The following is a 15,129-nucleotide window of genomic DNA, read 5'->3' on the forward strand; positions in this document are numbered from 1 at the left end:
CTGTAATGCTTGAATAGGGACCAGTTACCCTTAAAAAGACCTCCCGGAAGGCATTCCTCCTAGGCAGATCGCCCGAGTGTTGCATTGCCGTAACTTAACAAATAAACAGACATGCTACTTATAACTTGGAAATATTTATTTGCATAAATTACATGTTTAGTTAAAATGCCTGTTTTTATTTTTTATATAAAAACAATAAACTCTAAAACCAGAATTTTTTCAGAAATGTATTATGCAAGTGGATACTTCAACCATTATTAATATATATGAGTTGAAGTCCTAAAATATGCAAATATATTTGGCCATAGTTGGGATTTGGTTTAAGTATGTGCAATTTTTGGGCATATAAAGAGGAGGATTTATTTGACTATAAATTGTTATTTCTGTAGTGCAGTGGATTTTTAAATAACTTGGCATATGCCAATTATTTGCAAAGTGAATACTTTGTAAGCAGATTTTGAAGATTTTCAAAAGATTTCGGATTTATCACATAATTCCTTATTTTGACCATACTCGCATTATATGTATCAAAAATAATGAATTAAAATTACATAGGCCTACATCATATAAATATTTTATTTATGCATTGCAGTTGCAATTTATTTATATATTTTTTTTTATTGTAAAGTAAAATTGCCCTAAGTAAATTTTGTTTATCTAATGTTTTAAGTCAAATCCAATTGAAAAATTTTTAGTATTTATGAAATTAATCTTTTTTAACAGTATTTTAAATTTGATATCAACAGTAATTTATGATCAGTGGTAACTCTGTATTATATTTGAATAATTTTTGTATTTTTGATTATTTTTTCAATCATTGCTCAATTGTGATATACAATATATGGGATGATTCTAAATTATTGTTAGGGTTTCTGTCTTTTAATTTTCCAACCGGGAAAAACAAACTAAAATCGTTTGCAGAATATGAAAACGTAACTCAAAAAGTTTCATTTGGCATATTTAGAAGTTTTGGAGTCTTTTTTTTCTTCATGAGAAAACGGTGACAGTGGTGACCTATTTCTTTGTGATACACTAAAATCTATCACTTCATATGGTGATCCATTTAGATGGCTCATAGTCACATTTTCCAAGAATTTCTTGACATTTTCTTGGGTGCTTGGTTGATCGTGGACCAATTCCTTATATTTTCTGTGCTCAACTGTTATTATGACACCTGATTTCTTCCTATAGGAATATGTGAAAGACGTTTACACAACACCTGTGACTTTCCTCAATAAACTGAAGCTCAGAATTGTTGCTGCAATAGATACAGTTACATTGCAAATGCTGGAAAACACTTGGAGGGAAATTGATTGTTATTTGTAAATTGTATGTTCCATGAAAGGTGCACATGCTGAGGTTTTTTAGCATTTTACACTATTGATTTTACATGTAGTAAACTGCTTGAGTTACACTTTCATATTCTACAACTAGTTTTTGTTGTTTCCAGTTGGAAAATTATAGAATATAGAAACCCTGACAATAATTTAGAATTGTTCTGTATATTACATGCTAAGAGTATTTTAATGTCCTCCATATCTATTTTGTCTGATTTTTTTAATATAACAATAATACTCAGATGATTATTTATCAATATCTATTCTGAATTAATAGTTCCTTATTTGGCTTTTTCATTGAACTGAATGTTTTATAAAATAAAAATTGGATTAATGTATTAGCATACTTAAGTGTGTAATTTCAGTTTTATTTAAATTATAATAAATTATGTTTGTATGATGTTGCAACAATTTTAAAATAAACTTTACAAAATAATATAATTCCCTACAATATATGTAAATTTAACACAACTTTTATAATGAATAATTTATTATAAAATTATTCTATAACTATAATATATAATTTATAAGATAGACATTAATTGATTACAATGGAAGATTTAGTTACGTTTTGCTGGAAAAAAGAATGAACATGATTAATTCTGTTATTTTTAGGATAAGGCTATTTATACACACAGTATATTGCACAATGATCGGGAGTCGCGTCGCTCTCTTCGCTAAGTTCTTTTCACACGCCCCCGCACTCCTTGACCTCGTAGGCCCCTCACCCGCCAACACGCTCGCTATTGCTTGCAGTCGGTTAGTACTACGTGCCGGCTGCAACGGCTAGTACTATGGCTTGTCTACCCGGTTAATGTTACCTTAGGTTCCAAGATGGCAGCTCATCTCTGATTCCAGCAAGGAAACAGTGGGGATGCACGTTCTAACCTAACCTAACGTATTATAATAAATTACCATAATTATTAGCAACCAAATTATTAGAATAAGTTAGGTTAGAACGTGCGTCCCCCACTGTTTCCTTGCTGGAATCAGACGAGCCGCCATCTTGGAACCTAAGGTAACATTAAGCGTCTACCCTACCCTAAACTAAACTATCCCTCCGGAGATGACCGTCACTAGCTAGGCTAATAGAAATCCTTTAATTTCAGTGAACAAGCCACAAAGAGGCACATAGTACTAGCCAACTGTGAGCGATGGCAAGCGTGTCTGTATCAATATCTGCTGGACTGCCTGTTAAACATGCAATAGGCTTAGCAGAGAGAGCGATGCAACTCCCGATCATTGCGCGATATACTGTACATATAAATAGCCAATTGCATATACATACTATATGTATAAATAGCCACTTTCTTATTTTTAATATAGATGTGTAATTATAGTTACTGTTAAAGTGTTGTTTAATTATTATTATTCAATTTGGCTTAGGTTTTATACGTTAATCTAGGTTTTGAGTAATGGTTGAAATGAAAATTAATGCAATTTTTTCTTGCAAATTTTAATTTCAGGAATTAATGTAATATATTTTTATATTTAATTTTTCCTATTGGGTAATATGATTATATTATCATCAATAAATAATATAATTTCACACTAATATTGTTTTAAAATAAAATTTCTTTATTCAAAACACACAATTATGTAAATTTCTTTGCTAATGCTTTTGATGGCTTATTGTTCTCTCAATTAGTTGTATGTCTTTTGGAATTAGCACAAAGTTGCTGTTGAGAACAAATCACACAAGAACACTCCTTTTTTGATGGAAAAATTAGGTTTTTTTCCTCTATAATTTAGAAAGGATATGCATTTTAGGCTTTATGCCCCTCTTCAGACCTCATTTTATTAAATATATCGGCAAAAAGCTAAAAATTATTATAGTGACAGCTGGAATAACTATTAAACCCGTGGAGTAAAATAAGTAAAACTGTAGAAATAAAATTATTTTTGTTAAAATGTATAAAAAAATTTGACTACAAAAGGTAGTAAAACATTAAAACCAATTAAAACTGGTTAAAAATAAGGTGTTCAAAGCCTAGAAATAAAATAACAACCTACTACCTAATAACCTACTTTTTCCATCAAAAATGGAATGTTCCTGTGTGATTTGTTCTCAACAGCAACTTTGTGCTAATTCTAAAGGACATACAATTTGCTAATATTTTCAATCTAATTATGTTGTTTTTCTCCGGAATAGATGTTCTTAACTGGTTGTTAGTGATTTCTGAGTGGTCAATTGATATATCTCAGCACAAGTAAATTACTTGGGTTCATTTTGGAGTTAGTAGGCAAATTACATTTTATATTATTTGTGCATATTTTTAAATTTTAGTAAAATAAAACACAGTTTTAAATTTTGATTTTATTTTTAACACAAAAATTATTATTAATTGGTATTTGATTGTTTTTATTTTGTTCTACTCGTAATTTATTCTTTTTGCATACCACTATAGACGTTGATCAGCAATTAAATCTAATTTTTGAGTCAGCATCTTAATAAGGTTGGGAACCTCCTGCTCCAGACAATATGAGATTTAGATGTTACATATTTTATAAATGAAAAAATTAATGTGCGATGGAATAACAGTAAAAACTAATAATCTGCTGAATTACTAATGATGGCAATTACTACTACTGCTGAATTACTAATGATTCAGATTGTTTAAACAATGGTGATTGGTGATTTATATTTTACAAAGATTTTTCTTTATGGAGTTATTGCAATAATTATTATATATCTTCAGAGAATTGTAGAAAGTAAAAAAATTTATATTGAAGACAAAATATACATTCTTATAGTTTATAATTATTAAAAATAATACATCAAAGTATGTAAATACAGGTAACCCCCGTATAACACGGGAGTTACATTCCAAAAAATTGCTGTGTTATGCGAATCCGTGTTATATGAAACAAAGAACTAGTACAAAAAGGGGGGGTTAGGTTCCAAAAATTAAAAAAACATGTTGTTATATTTTCATAATTAAGATATCTTTATTAAAATTTTCTTAAGTGATACATGTTAATATAAATTAAACAATGTTTTTTTTGTCATCACTAAGCACTATTAACCGAGGGTGTTTTCTTTTTGGCAAGTTATCCTTATCCTCTGAGTATTTTCTGCATTATCTTCAGATCCATGCTTTACCTTTTGCAAAAAGTATGTAATTTTAGATTGCTTGCTTTTAGTTAAAAGATCTTTATAAATTTCCTTATATGGTGCTAAGCACTTACAAAGAATAAAGCAAGTATGGAATAGAGGAAAATCATCTGGCAACATCAAAAGCAGAAGCGTCGAAATCTGGCAACATCGAAACAAGTTTCGAGAAGGACCATGTGTATTGACAGAAGGCGGGAAAAGACAATTTACATACTTAAGTACTAATAGTTCACGAAAATTATTATTTTCATGAACTATTAGTACTTAAGTATGTAAAAATTGATTACATTTCATGTTGTACGAGGGTTTTACCCAATTCTCGAACTGTGTCAGAGTGAATCTGTGCTATAGAAGTGCCATGTTATACGGGGTTACCTGTAGTGAATTCACCCCAGTTTATTAATGTGGAAACTGTTGCAAATGTTAGGAAATTTTATATTTTTGAATTGTTTTTCATGTTAAAAAGTGAAATTTTTCAAAATAAGAAGTAAAAATAGCTGTTATTTAAGTTGTATTAAACATCAAGATAATGTTCAAATTGCATAAATCTTGGCATCATTTCAGTAAAGTAAAGTAAAATTGCTTTTTTAAGTATCCAAACTTTTAGAAAAGTTTTCTACCTGTCTTAGCAACTTATATTAAATGTAAGCTTAGCTGAAGCTGTCTTACAATATGTAAATTAGCATTACATATTACGTTAGCTGAAGACCTTTCTAGTCAAATAGTTTCGTTACATAAAGCAGTATTATATTTGATTTTGTTACTATCACAATAATAAAAACTGTTTAGCCTATTAGAGATAGTATATAACAGACATGGACAAATGCAGCTCCGAGAGCCGCATGCAGCTCTTTTTGAGTTACATGCAGCTCTTGCTGAAAGTGTTAATTTCTGCTTTTTATTAATATTTTTACAATTTTGTTTCCACAATTTTGTGAAAATATGTAATTATATATATGTAATATTTAGTAATTTATTTCCAAATTGGTGCAATAAATTAATTTGACATTTCAAATCTATTCTTTTAAAACGAGTTCTCGACTTGGATGGGGGACACCCTGCCTTACCATACTATCCGCCACGACAGTACAGAACTGCAGCTCCCATGCATTTTGTAAAACCTACATTTCGGCTCCCACTGAACTCTTCCTTGCCCACCTCTGGTATATAATATATTCAATAAATTATTTATTTACCACTGGTTCAGTTAGACCAACTACTGTGGCAAGTTATGGCTCCTTCTAGAACAATTTATTCAAAGTTACAATACTTCTGTTTAAGAAAGACTATATAGAATGTCAGGAGGTATGAATTTGCCCTTATGCATGAACTAATTTGCATAGAGAATATTTATTTACACTCTTCTAATAAGTTATTGATAACATTGTTTACAAACATGAATAATAAACAATTTTATTAATAATTTACTGGAAGAAAGTAAATAAAAATCTAACATTAAAAGATGATGTATTAGAATTTTCTTAAAGTTTATTTTTATTAAATGTGAATTGCACAAAATACTTTAATGTAATTAATTAAATTGTAGTGAGTACAAACTTTATTATAGTATTATGAGTAACTGTAATATCTTTTGGTATATTAAAGTGATGATGGTGAACATATGTGGCATATGTATTGAGTAATTCAAGCCATAGCACACTAAAGGATATCAGTATCAAGTAGAAAACAGTATCATTTTTTTATTTGTTACCAAGCAAAGAAAGTTTAAAGTATTATCATTTTATAATAATTACAGCTTTACTAAGGACATTTTTGCATAAAAATAGTTATATTTATGGAAAAGATAAGTCTGAATTGCGGAATTACAATTCAAGTTAAAATATTTAAATTTATGTAACAATTTTTGAAGAACTGATAAATATTTTGTGTACTTTTACATGCTTAAAATCCAATAAAGAATGAATAGTAGTATTTACAAAATTATCAAGTTTGTATTTTATAAGTTATATAAAAAATCTTTATTATTATATTCAAATATAACTTTTAAAATATAAGAAAAATTATTAAAAAATATTATTTTTATATATATATATAAGTATGGTATTTGGATACTTATTAAATTGATAAAATAAACAACTTTCAGCAGTGGGTAACAGCTTGGGAAAACACAAATGCTTTCTCCCGATTAAGGCCATTTTCAGGCATAAGAGAGATGTTACAGAATGTTAGTATGCAGAATGCAGAACAGAAGATGAATGCTAGTGTATAAGAAAAATGGAGTAGGCCAAGGGTGGGAAACTTTTTTTTTATCACAGAATGCCACTTGCTATTTTAGTGACATGTCACAAGGTTGAGTATTTTATTCCAGGTGGAAAATCTTTTTATTATAAGTTTTTATACAAAAAAAATACACATATTTAGGGAAACATTTAGGAGTGCATATAAAAATAATACAATAACAGTGCTTAAAAAATACTAAATTCCTTTTAAAAAAATGTAATGACGTATCAGCACATGTTTTAATTAAATAATAATAGTAATACAGCAATATAATAAATTAAAAACATAATGAAAATTTATTAATGATTGTTTATTATATAACAAAAACTAGGATCAAACAGGGTTATCTTCTAACAGCAAAGCATTAATTAATATAAATTAAACTCATTAACCTTATGTGGCCCTTGCATTTAATTGTGAAAACTGTTACAAATGTTTTCAGTCCACACTGTGGGCTTTCCTTAGGTGGATTTCCCTAAAAAATCGAATCTCTCCAGTGTTCAACAAAAAATTTAAAAACGAAAACGTTCAAATTCGAATATATCAGAATATTATATACATTCCAAGCTAGAATGCTAGCACTAGAGAAATTGGAATTTTAGGGAAATTTACCTGAGAAAGAACCTAGGTTTGAACTGGAAACATTTGTAGCAGTTTTTGCAATTATATGCAAAGTCCATCTAAGGTTAGTGAGTTTTATTTATAGGATCAAGCATAATTGTATGTAGCTAAGGTTGGTCCTTTAGATCAGTGGTGCTCAAACTATTTTCATTTCTGACCCCCCCATTTTGTGTAAAATTTTGTTATGACCCCTGGATAGACAGTAGATGTTTTTTGTTGTGACCCATGGATGGACAGTACGTGTTTACTGTGCTGTGACTATACTGTTGCACTTCAAGATAAATATGCGTGTGTCAACATGTTTCTGTTACAGCGTATTGTGTTTCTTTTGCTGCAATCAGTATCACTATGTCTGTTTGCCTGCTGATTGCCGAAGTATAGCTATTAGGTACTAATACAGACAATTGTTTTCGTAAAAAAGATAGTTCTATTTTTATAAATAATATAATTTTATTTGACTATTTTACTGGGACCTGATACTTGTTGAAGAAAATCATTATATTTTTTTTTTTACTGTTAAATAAATTTCTTTGAATTTGGCGACCCCAAAAAATTTTTTCACGACCCCTCTGAAGGTCATGATTCACAGGTTGCACACCACTACTTTAGATGAATGTCAATCATCTGAGTTCTCAATGGAGTCTTAATTCGTGTAAGATATGAAAATATAAATTTATAACAGTAAGAAGTTGAAAACAGGAAAGCATTCAATGAATATGTTCACATAAATGTGGATGCATTTTTCCTTATCTCAAGAGGATGTTTCATGGCATTAAAAAGAGACTTTAGAATGATGTCTTTAGAGACTTCAATCAATTCCATCTGTTTATCAGGTGTCTTGGAGACATCAACTAGAAGAGATTAAATTACTAATTTCAGTGTTTCTTAAAATCATCAAACCTGTCATGGCATTCTTCAATTAATAAATCTAAAATAGCAGTGCATTCTTTAATTGTTTTTACCTTATACTGTTGTTTACTAATTGTGTGTCAGTAGAGGATAATGCTCCAAAAGAGGTTTGATTGAATAAGGAGAATCTTCAGAAATGTTTTTCAAAATGCTGTAACTTTTTGCTGTATTTCACATATAGATTTAGTTGAATTGAATTTGAATTTATTTGACATTAAATTAAATTTACATCAAGGAACAAAAAGGAAAAAAATAACTATCATAGTCTAAATCTCCTAGCATATTAGTAAATTTAAATAGATCTTGAAAATTAGAGTTTTTTATATAATATATTTAGATAATCAAGATACGTATTATTTCCGCAGCTACACTATATATGGAAACACCATTTGCTATATTTACACAACTGATCACATAATGTGCACATGGGATAACTTTTCCTCAATAGAACACAATTTAACCTTACTCTTGCTATTTGTTTTTTTGTCAACATTCTAACTGCTATGTCTTAAATAACATGCCATTTGAAAATTGAGCTTAATAATAATATAATAATTAAACAAAGCACAATTGTTTAACAATCTCTTGTAATTCCAGTTTGATACATCTCATCACTATGACCAGTATCTGCTCTCTCCACCTATCAGCTTGTCTCTATGTAACAGTGGCGTATGTGTCATTTAATGATAGGGAAGCTGTGTTACTGTAAGTGGCCGACATCCAGGAGCAGTCAGTTAATTGCGTGTCAGTGGTGGTCTAGGGTCTATTCATATTTGTTTGTTTGATAAGCCAGTAAAAACCATAGACTTCCCTAAATGTATTTTTAATAGATTATATGACATACTTAATAGATAAACAAGTTCAATATAATTACCTCTGTTATTAAATTCAATAGATTCCCTCTAAATACCAATTCTTGCTTTGATAAAAAACATATAATATATCTAAATTAACAGATGTTATATCTATTAGCCGTTACTATCTTGTTAAAATTTTCAATATTTATTTTATATTATTTACTAATGTATATTATAGATTGTCCATTATTTGTTTTCTAACTTATTCGTTTTAGGACCAGGTGTCTATGGAAATTTCCAAAATTTACAACTCTTCAGCCACTCTCATTGAACTGGAAAAATTTCTGTCTTTATTACATCTAATATTACGAAGAAATCAGTCCCCACTGTACTCTGCTAGAGATTGGTTCAGTTAAGCTTTTAAGTAAAATTTCAACTTTCTCAGCAGGGTTTTATGTCCCTAATTTCCTAATCTCTTAATTATTTAACTACTTAAGTAGAAATAAGTCGAAACTGGTTACTTTGTACTTGAATATTTGAAGTCTTGGGAAAGAAGTGGAAAGACAAATTTTTATGACAGCAGATACATAAATCATAGATTTAAGGAATATAAATTCTAGAGCTTTTTTTGTACTCATTCATTACATTTAGTTGTAAATGATGCTGCCAAAGTAACAGTTAATTTTTTAACATTATACAAGAATTGTACACATTTTCTTCTGCATCCTCTTATAGATGGGACATACTAAATCGTAATATCACTAGTTTAATTAACATTGAAATCTGTAAGTAATACAAGGTGGGAGAGCAGAATAAATATATCAAATATTTTAATGGATTTTTTTAAAACTGTCAACTATACAGAACTATCATAAAAACATACCAGTAAATTCCTATTGGTTGGGTTAAGTTATAAATCTACTCGCGATTCCCATAGTCGAGCAAGGACGGCCAAATAATATCTAGCAGGCAGGCGGCTAACAGCCCAGAACGGGTCCTGGATAGAATCCTTGGAAGCATTTTGATGTGTAGCTTCTACCAGCTAAACCGCCTGAGGTTTGTGCTCTGTAAAGTGTATGCGCAAATGCCTATAATCTGGCTGCTTTACACCATTCAAATATTTTGGCCCTGAAAGCTGTCTTGTATTTGACAGTACAGTGCTTCCATTGGGAATGTGCATAAACGAATTTATATTCGAATATACAATAGCAATCTTATTGTTTTTCTCACATGTAGTATAGAAATTTGTAATAAGATACATAATGTGGTTATAATAAAATATTAATTTAATTTAATTCAAAGTATGTTCAAATATGAAAATAATCGCTCAATATGTATTTATTTTTTAGAAAATTCAAGGGAAGCACTGCTTCCACCACTAACAAGGACGGCGCACCACTGCTATGTAACCATTTCACCAAATCCCAGCTGCTTCAATTATTTTTGAAGTCCATGATCTTTATCTACATTCTTTCCATACTAATTCTGGGTAATTAGGGTATCTTGCTTGTTTAGTGGATCATGCTTACTCCTAAAAAAGAATTGTTGATGGCACAAATGTCCTCCTCTATATCCTTGCCACCTTTCTGAAAATTTTCACTTATCACCAATTTATCTCCTTTGAAGTTGTTAGAATCCTGATATACCTGGGTATACAGGGTACACAGTTGGGAAACAGGCAATACAATATAAAGAAAAACAAAGAACTTCACACTTTCTCATAGTGAGGTATTAACAAAGATTTATTCCTGGACCCTACAGGCTTATTTATATACATACAAAATTCTAGATAACATGAACATAAATTTACAAACTATTCTATTACCTCTCTGTGGGGTAACAAAAATTTTATAACACCACAAATTGAAAACCTTAACAAAACAGTCTTACATGTGTCCTTTTGTAGTTAATAAGGAATATCTACCCAATTCACACACGTGTCTTCAGGCAGGCCTTGGATGAAAGCGGATTGCTTCACACATTCAAACGGTCTCCAATCTCTCTTCTTATTGTACACGACAATCTCCGACGAGTCCAGTCCGAAGGCCAACAAAAAAAGGTGGTTCTCCAGTGAAGCTCCTCTCTTTTATACCATTGTTGACGTCATAACTTGCATACGTCAACTTTCACATAACCAATAAGAGACTCGTGAGGTTACACAAAAGGTGAACTCCCGACACAAACAAAAACAGGGCGCGAATAATTATACAAAAATTACAACCCGACAAAAAAAAGAAAGTCTAACATCCATAATGCAGGGGAAATACGGTTACATTAAGTGATGGATCACTACAAAGTATACAATTTTTCTGTTTTCTTCTCTGTCTTAAATTATTTATCTGTTTCCTTCTGTTTTCCCTACACTCTAAGGAATGATCTTTTCTCATATGCATAGTCTGTCTACAATCAAAGATATTGAAAATACTATTAATATTCTTCCAACTCTTTTCATGTTGAATGAAGCACAGGTGAACAAAACTGTTGCTCTCTTCATTCTATCATTTGTAAGCTTAATGTAGTCAAGAATTACATTTGATAAACCAGACATTTCTCTAACCAACTCTGAAATTGTCACTAATAAAATTTTCCCATTTATTCACCTCTACATTAAGAAAGAGAAACTTAGTATTATTTAAATTATTTTCAAGTATGTTAACTCTTTTAGTTAAACCTGTAATAACTTGTATATCGTTACACTCATGTCTGCGTTCATGTTCTGTTTGTAATTTATTAATTCTTTCAGCCAATGTATTAAGGTTTTCGTTCATTCCTGTGAAAGACTCAATATATGTAATTCCAACTGTTTTAGATTCTATTGCCTCTTTTGTTTCATGCAACATACCTCTTATTTCTTCTGGAAACAGTTCCTGATCTAAATGCTTCTTATTATCTCTATCTTTAACTACACATACAGTTAGTGTTGTCACCTTTACAAAATTGCTGACCTGGACAGCAGGTCAGGTTTGTTCGAACAGAAGTTCCTGACGCGTGCACAATGTCATTTTACAAGGCTAAGAATAACGTGCATGCTGGTTCTAAATCAGCTACAGTTAGGGACTAGGGACTTACGTAGGAGTAACATATAAGCAAAAAAAAAAAAGTTTAGAGGCAGGCTGTGTGTCACAAGTCAGCATAAACAGAGTTACATGGCGAAATGGCAGATGAGTTTCAGTGATGAAAGACCTCACACATCTTTCGTTGTTCAAATGATATAAATTTATAACAATATTTTCAAGAACTTTGTTTCATCGTAATTTCACACTTTCTACGAAATTCCCGGACAAAATTAATAGTTCACCCGGATAGTGAGTCAATTCCCAGACTGTTTGGGTGAAAACCGGACAGGTGGTAACATTGTAACATTGCACTTTTCTTAAAAATAATCACTTTTTCTTTTCTGTTAATCTTAACTTTATCGTCTTTTACTTTAACAAACTTATCCATATCACAAACTTTCTCAAAAAGAACTTATCTTTGTCTCTCTGACAAATGTGCTAGCAACCATGAAGACAGCTCCCACTATAGGTTTAGTTTTGACATGATATCACACAAAAATGCAGCATTTCTGTAGAAGTATTCTTCTAACAGTTCATAGTGTTGGATTATTCATAAAATTTAATAATTCGTTCTTGCATAGATACAATTTTGACCAGCACTTATCCTTGTGATAGCCAGGACACTTTAGAGCAATATGGCAAATCCATTCCGTAAATCTCATTATTTAAGTTAAAAAATACATCAAAAAACGTGCTCCTGTGTGATTTGTTCTCAATAGCAACTTTATGCTAATTCCGAAGGACATAAAACTATATCTAATTTAGTATGAAGTCTCGATAATAGTATTAATACAACTAAATTTATGCAATTTGACATTCACTAAAAGAGTTATTCTCTGTAGGGAATAAAAAATATATATTACATTTAAACTTTACAGAATAAATTTTTTCATTTCTTTAAAACATTTGAAAAGAATATCAAACATTTAATTTAATCTCATAATTAGGAGATTAGGTTAAATTGATTTTATTTTCATCAAAACATATGTTGTTCAAAATTATAAAAAAACATCTAGTACCATAATGTGTTTTTTTATGAAATATATACAAACACATACCTGTTAGAAGATAATTAAGTATTTTTTCAGCGTGTTATAATCAGTCAGATAACATTAATCATATAATAATAATAATAACTCTCCCGTGGTCACCACCTGGTCGTGGTGGGAGAGCCCAGTAATTTTACTGATCCATAGGGCAATGCAGGCTGGAGCATAAGCTCCTGGTAGGGACACCCATGCCAGTAAGGTCTATGGGGAGAAATGAAGCTAAGAGTGACCACGCCCACATTCTGTGGAGATATTCATCATGGTAATAACTAGATCAAAGTGTGATACCGGCTCGGACGTCGCCCGGGTTAACAAGGTCCGCGTTCGTGGGTTAGGCAGAGGCTCACGTTCGAAAAATAGGTCACAGTCTCCCTTGGTTACCGGTGGCGAAAGCAGCACCGGCCCAAGCATGGCTACTGCAATGCCCTCAACAGATGTGAGGAACCAACCCAGCCTTGGTGTTTCTGTGGCAATGCATCCACAGACCACAAAGGCTGGAAAACCACGCCAACGGATGAAATGGACAGTAGAAATGAACGAGTTTATCATCCGTACTTATTACACCATCACAAAACTCGAAACAAACATGACAGCATACAGACAACAACTACACCATAGATTCACACAACAGTATCCTCATCTCACTGTCACCGAACAAAGGGTTGTTGATCAAAAAAGAACAATTATACACAACAACCTTATTCCACAAACAACACTTGAACTTATCAAACAACAGGTTGCTGATCAAATACATCAACAGACAGAAACATCTAACATTAATGAAGATCATGTAACCTGTCAGGATAATCCAGCAACAAGCATTGATAATAACACACATACAACAATTACCACTAATGATACTACAGACACTTCCTCATCCATCACTGATAACATAGACTTGGATTTAGTTAATACGCTCTCACTTATATTTCAGGAAACACTCACTAAATATACAGGTACAGATCCCACACAACGACCACGAATACCAAAAATCAACACGTCAAAGAAAGTAGGAAAAACACTAAATTATGTAAACACTCACTTACTACCACACTACATTCATTCAATTTCTACACTCTCAGACATTCATACATTAGTTTATGCTGGGGCAGTCACAGTAGTGACACAACATGGACTGAAAGTACAATCACAGACAAATACACAGAAAACACAATTCTATCACAAACCTGCCTGGCAGAGAAGAATAGAAACACAAATAAATGACATTAGACAGCAATTAGGCAGGCTGACACAATACACTAAAAACAACATAACACCCAAATTAAGGAAACAGCTCAAAAACATTTTCAAGAAAATAAAAACACACACAAAACACGAACATCACAACACACGCATTACAGAATACATTGATACACTAAAACAAAAACTTGCTGCCAAAGCACGTAGACTCAAACGATACAAAACATGTACACTACGAAAACAACAAAATAAATTATTTACAAACAATGAAAAACTCTTTTACAGACAAATTAATAACAAAGCAAACACTGATACACAGCACAGTGGCACACCAACAGAAGAAGAACTCACAACATATTGGTCTTCTCTTTGGTCCAGTGCTGTCACGCACAATGCCGATGCAGGCTGGATCGAGGAGGAGAACAGAAACTTGCACAACATACCAACTATGCCCTGTGCTGAAATAAACATACATGATTTCCAATACACTGTTAACAGAACACACAACTGGAAGACACCTGGTGTAGACAACATTCACAATTTCTGGTACAAAAAGTTTACATCACTGCACCAGGAACTAGCTAAACACCTAACACACATCATCATCAATCCACAAGACATGCCAAATTTTCTTACTCAGGGCATCACCTACATGAAACCTAAAAACAACAATACCACAGACCCCACACAATACAGACCAATTACATGTCTTCCAACACTGTACAAATTATTGACATCCTGTATTGCAAACAAAATATACAAACATGTTGAAGAACACGACATTCTAACAGAACAACAAAAAGG

General features: G+C 31.4%; 1 protein-coding gene across 1 annotated transcript in view; it reads left to right on the forward strand.

Moving 5' to 3' along the window:
* The window catches only part of LOC136972598 (uncharacterized), a 53,387-nt gene that overhangs the window by 901 nt on the left and 37,357 nt on the right, over positions 1 to 15,129 (forward strand). The window lies entirely within an intron of this gene.

Source organism: Centruroides vittatus, unplaced genomic scaffold, assembly GCF_030686945.1.
Source record: "Centruroides vittatus isolate TY-2023 unplaced genomic scaffold, ASM3068694v2 contig_298, whole genome shotgun sequence".
Lineage (NCBI taxonomy): Eukaryota > Metazoa > Arthropoda > Arachnida > Scorpiones > Buthidae > Centruroides > Centruroides vittatus.